This window comes from Haliotis rubra, unplaced genomic scaffold (genome assembly GCF_003918875.1).
Source record: "Haliotis rubra isolate DU_JTF1 unplaced genomic scaffold, ASM391887v1 Scf476, whole genome shotgun sequence".
Classification (NCBI taxonomy): domain Eukaryota; kingdom Metazoa; phylum Mollusca; class Gastropoda; order Lepetellida; family Haliotidae; genus Haliotis; species Haliotis rubra.
The window spans coordinates 355,232-361,231 of record NW_025767164.1 but is presented as its reverse complement, the minus strand read 5'-3'; positions in this window follow the sequence as shown (position 1 = coordinate 361,231).

The following is a 6,000-nucleotide window of genomic DNA, read 5'->3' as shown; positions in this document are numbered from 1 at the left end:
CAGACTCGATTATTTACAGACCGTCACCATATAGCTGGAATATTGCTGAGTGCAGCGTTAAACAACAAACCAACCAACTATAGTTTGGACTACCGAGACAACATACTTACACTCTTTGTTGTCCCGTTTGCGTGGAGAGTGGACGTTTTCTCTTCCAGGTCAGTTACGCCTGACCACTCTCGAATCCTCAGGTCTCAACTCCAGCGGCACAACAACCACAGAATGCGATGTATATCAATGGAACCAGACCTTTCCCGCAAGTTTTGAAGATGAAAAGAGAGACAATGTCATTGCCACCTACCACGTTGATTGAACTTGGCCAGGTGCCGCAACAGGAGTGGGACAGACAATGGGGAGTCTGGAATGCCTCTTCGAGTGACTGAATGTTTTAGAAATTGTGGATGTATTAAACACATTTCTTAACCCGCTTTTTCTTCAAGGATGTTGGCGGTTATTACGTAGACTCTCATACTTCACAACTGGCTGCAATGTGTTCATTTCGATTGTAAATAGAAGCGGCAAAACCCTTTCCAAATTCATTTTTTGTCACTGATGCATCAAATTTCGAATGTCCTTCACATTTCTACCAAAAAAGCTTTTTGAAAGTTTTACTGAGGCCTTGAATGTTGTAACCTTGACCAAACGACTTCTGAGCAGAAAGAGCATGTCATGATCATGTGCGCGGTTGTATCTCAAAAGTTGTGAAATGTAAACACCTGGAAAAGACTGGAACTGTTGGAATATTGCTCGACCTGAAAGGAAACTTGACAATTGAGAAGTTGAAATCAACCCTTTTGTCATGTAGCCAATTGTAACGATTGTAATCCGTTCATTACGACCGTAACACTATTGGTAGAAAATAATATCTCATACAATGTCGGACAGTTTTATACATTTGCGAGTAGCCATTACTTCATTTAAGAATATAGTAAAAGCCTCGGCAAAACTGAGATATTCAGTCCTGGAGGCAGGAAAAAACTAATTCAATGCATGTTAAGAAAAACAGTCGAGTTAATCAATCATCTCCGATGTTCGCAACACCCACTAAGCATTTGAGAAGGTGCAAATGTTACGAAATGAATATTGGTTAACATTGATAAATGTATATTTAAATCACCATAATAAAATTTCAATTATATATAGCCACTAAAATATAATAAACATATTGCTGGAAGTCCTTGTGAACTATTGATTGAGAATACTGGGGATTTTCTTCATGGCTAAAGCGCATACATTATTTTCGGTATGATCAATAAATATATGAAACCAATGATCAAGGATCTGATCGTGTTAAGTGGGTGGTGTAGGTAGCTCTATCAAGTGTGTAATATACGTTCAATACATCTGTCATAAACACGCCAGTTGTTTAGAATGGGTTCAACTGATAAGGCTTAATTATGTTTTATCCTTAGCGTTACTGACTTAGCTACGTGTGCCGCTGATGTACTCTTGTTTTCAACTGTTATGTTATAAGGTAATTGAGTTTGTTCAAACTTGCCACTGTTCACCCAGCTGCAGTGTGTGAAATAGCCTCTGGCCCGCTGGACTGTGGCTAGTAAACATCCAGTCGGGTCAGTAAATCTCCACAGTTACAGGCCCGACTGGCTAGTTAATTTTCATGGGATCATCACATCTCTCCGACTTGTTAAGTTATAATACACTTTCAAATCATGTATGATTATGACTGATAAAAATGTTTATCATATTAGCAGCTTAATGATGAAACCCGTGCCATGCCGACAATATCATATTCTTATCTATGTGTGTAATCTTTTGCTTAGTTTCCACATTCAAATTTCGGGCTTGTGACTTATGTTGTGGGCTAGTAACTTTCAGGCATAGCTATCCTGACAGGCTAGCAAAATTTGGAAACTATTCTGAACACAGCCCAGCTGTGAGTGGGTACGTGGTGGGATAAGGCATATGACTGTTAACCGTCCAGCGAATCAAAGCCAACCCAGCTTGTGTTAACCGGGGTAATGATGTGACTATTAACACTATCCATATGTAGTATGGAGCATGCCCGTTCGGCGTGGAGTTCAACTAGGGTAAGTGGGGCGATTGGGTAGCCTAGTGGTTAAAGCGTTCGCTCGTCACGCCGAAGACCCGGGTTCGATTCCCCATGTGGGTATAATGTGTGTAGCATGACTCATGCAATCCAGCTTTGTTGAATCATAAATGTATGCAAGGCTGCTCTAGCAGCAAACGTAATACGACGTCGTTTGATGGTTGGGTAGACTGTCAGTTTTACCTGAAGTCATGGCGATGTCATCCTCGATAATCTCCGGGGTATACGTTACGATAACTCTCCACTATACCCTGGATGCATCAATGGCTTGGGGTGATGATTTTATTACCTCCCTTGGCTGGCTTTTTATCCAATCAGGTGCCTACGCTGGGAAGTTGAGCGTACCACTCACAACTCACTTTCGCTTCTTAAATTATCTAACCGTTTAAACTTGGCAACACAATTGATGCAGAGGTACTCTGTAAGAAGTAGAAGGAGTTCTTTTATATATTTTTTTAAAGTTTCAGATTTGTGAATTTGTCTTTATTATTTCCCTCAAAATCTGAGTGGCACTGCAAACAAACCTTCGCGACTGCGACCGCTATCTTTGTTGACACTGGCAAGCTCGGTTGTAACGGCGGCTTAGCTGATTGGCTACTGTGAGAATGCGGAGCCAGCCAAGGGAGGTAATAAAATCATCGCCCCAAGCCATGGATGCATCCAGGGTATAGTGGAGAGTTATCGTAATTCATCAGTTAATCTGAGAACCAAGCAACTAGGATGCAAGCCTTATATATTTTTAAACAACATGTAAACACTATGAATTCAACATGCAGGAAAGGATGAGCATGTGTTACGTCACCGTTTTTCGTTAATTGTTAATTTGAAAGGGAGATCTGAAACCAACATGTCAGGATGATATCAGGGAGTTGCATACATATGTATAACGATTATATATGTAAGGGTTTAATATAGTCTATTGGGAAATACTTTACCAGACCTTTGATTTCGAAACTGACTGTAAACTGAGTCCCATGGGGCAATCGCTCTTCAATGTACTTCGCCGGGTGGCGCCCGAGGACCAAAAACTTTATGACTGCTCTGTACTCGAGTTTATCCATTTCTGCCGTTTCAATAGGGGTACATGTGATCAGATGTCACGTGACCGGAAACGAGACATGTGCATGTCAATATTACGTTCATGTGAAAGATATAAACCATTCCTGAATATCATACAGTTATTTCTATCATGCATGTATCAGAGGTATTTAGGCTCAAAACTTTTTGATAGCCCCGCGTAAGTTTTCTGTTATCGTTTACTTTACATCTGCTGATTTTACGACCGCTTTATCTGCTTGTTAGCTCGACACGGGCAATCTATTGTATTTTACGACCGCTTTAAACAATGATAATATTTTTAATAGGCACTCGAATCATTTTGAGTGAGTGAGTTTAGTTTTACGCCGCTTTTAGCAATATTCCAGCAATATCACGGCGGGGGACACCAGAAATGGGCTTCACACATTGTACCCATGTGGGGAATCGAACCTGGGCCTTCGGCGTGACGAGCGAACGCTTTAACCATTATGCTACCCCACCGCCCCGGATCATTTTGTTTCTCATCTCAACTTACTGGAATCGACCGGTAAATGCTACCTCAAACATCAACGTGCACATGCTCCTAGTAAATTGGAAAGCAGCGGTATTAACAACTTGTACCGATTAGAAATAAAGAAACTGATGCCAAATTCCACAAAATGTTATGCGATGGATCCGCTTGATTGTTGTTCAATTATGTATTCACTATTGAAACCATTGTAACTGTTCCAGTCAGTTACAGGCACTGATTTGTTACATGCATTGATTTGTTACAGGCACTGATTTGATACAGGCGATGACTGTTTTTCTACTGACAAATTTGTTTCAGTGGCTTGTCTATCGTTAATAATATTAGATACAGTGTATGTTGCAGGTTGCACACAAGGCACTAATACAGTAGCCAGTAATCTGGACTGCTGCAGGTGGATGATCATATTGATCTGAAACGCATATATACACAAAGAACTTAATTAAGCACCCCCTGTATTTTTGCAATGATGGGTTTACAACACGTACATAAAACCTCTCGTGGTGACCACGATGGAAAATCATTTTTTCTGACCCGTGTGATCATTTGACTCATAAAAACGACAAAATGATTGGGATCCATGTTGATTTTATGATGATAATTGCTCATTTAAAAAACCCACTGATTTTCATACAAAGCCATGTCTGTACAAGTATGGCCCTGGAATGGTGAATGTTGAATATATTGGTGAATGTGAACATTCAAAATGTCATTTTGCGTGTCGTACACGATTCAAGGTCAATACCGAGTGTAACCTCCATGTGACTGTATGACAGCCAGCACTCTCCTCCTCATACCCCTGTCAACCTCCTGATCCTCTGATCATTCCTCATTCCTCGTGTAAAGCAGCTTCCAACTGGGCCGGGTTCTGTACAGGAGGATCCCTTTGTGAGGTGAGGTGAAATTGGGTTTAACGTCGTGCTTGAGAATATTTCGCTCATATGACGACGTGCATGTGTATGGTGTGGCTGCTTGTACTAGCCCAGACTTAAGCTGGTTTTATAGTGCTAGCCCACTGAGATACCATGCCGCAGTGAAGCATGAATACCCCACTCAGACACATTATACTGACTCCAAGCCGACCAGTCCTTGTTGTACCCATTAATGCCGAGCGCCAGACAGGGACCAACAAGAACAATATTTTAACGTCTTTTGGTATGACGCGGTCGGGGATCGAACCCGCGACCTTCCGCTCTCCGGGCGGACGCTCTAACCACTACACCACGGAGGCAGTTAGGATCCCTTTGTTGCACATGACGACCAGTCATCATCATCATCAAATCTTTATTACGTATGAAGGCCACAGGCCCATATACATATTAATATACATATTCGAAACAGGTATGAAAACGGGAAACAATTTCTTTAGCATTTACCTGTCTACCTGAGTAGATTTTCTTACACCCCCAGTGAAAAATATCAGTAACATATATGTGTACATGTACAATAATTTTAATACCTATTTCTATTTTTCTACTTTTCTCTTATTTTGTATGCATAATAGGTAAAACGAGCTAGATTATTTTTCAGTTAGTCTTCAGTTTTGTTTTGTTTTATTTAAGGATATTTCTAAACGATATCATATTTACTTGCAAATTCTTAGGCAAAAATCAATCCCGAAGATCTTTATAAGCTGGACATTTCAACAAAAAGTGATATTCATCTTCTAAATCTACTTTACATACAGCACAATTTCTTTGAGATACATCAATATTCTGCCACCTACTTACGTTATTCTTTAAACGTAAGACACCAGCTCTGAACTTTACCAATACTTTACGGAATTTATATTCCAAATTTGAAGACAGATACCCCTCAGGCTCAAGAAGACTCTTATATTTTGCATATAACGTATAACGTGAACTGTTTGCAAAAGTAGATGTCCAATTTAAAACATATTGATCAAGCGTTCTTTAAAAATGTAAATAAAGGCGCACGGATCACCGACAGCTTGTGAAAACCAGACAAATCCAAAGCCGTGTGAGCAAAGTATATGGCGGATCTCAGACGCCATGTGTGCTACCAGCAGTATCTAGGTAGTATAACATATTATATGCCTTTTCGGAATTCGTCCATCATGCATTGTCATTAACTTAAGCCAATATTTCATCGTTCGAACGTAGGAATTAATATAAACTGGAAACTGGTATTGGTCCGAATTTCCTTAAATTTATAGTTAATTCCATTAAAGCTTTCTTACTACGAGCTGCAAGTTCTGAGACAGCTTGCCTGAGACTACAATTACACGTGAACACAAAACCTAGATATTTGTAGCTGTTTACCGTTTCAATGTTTTTCCATTATAAAGCCATTTTCCCTTAACCACTAATGTCCCACCTCTCCTAAAAACAAGACCTTTAGTCAT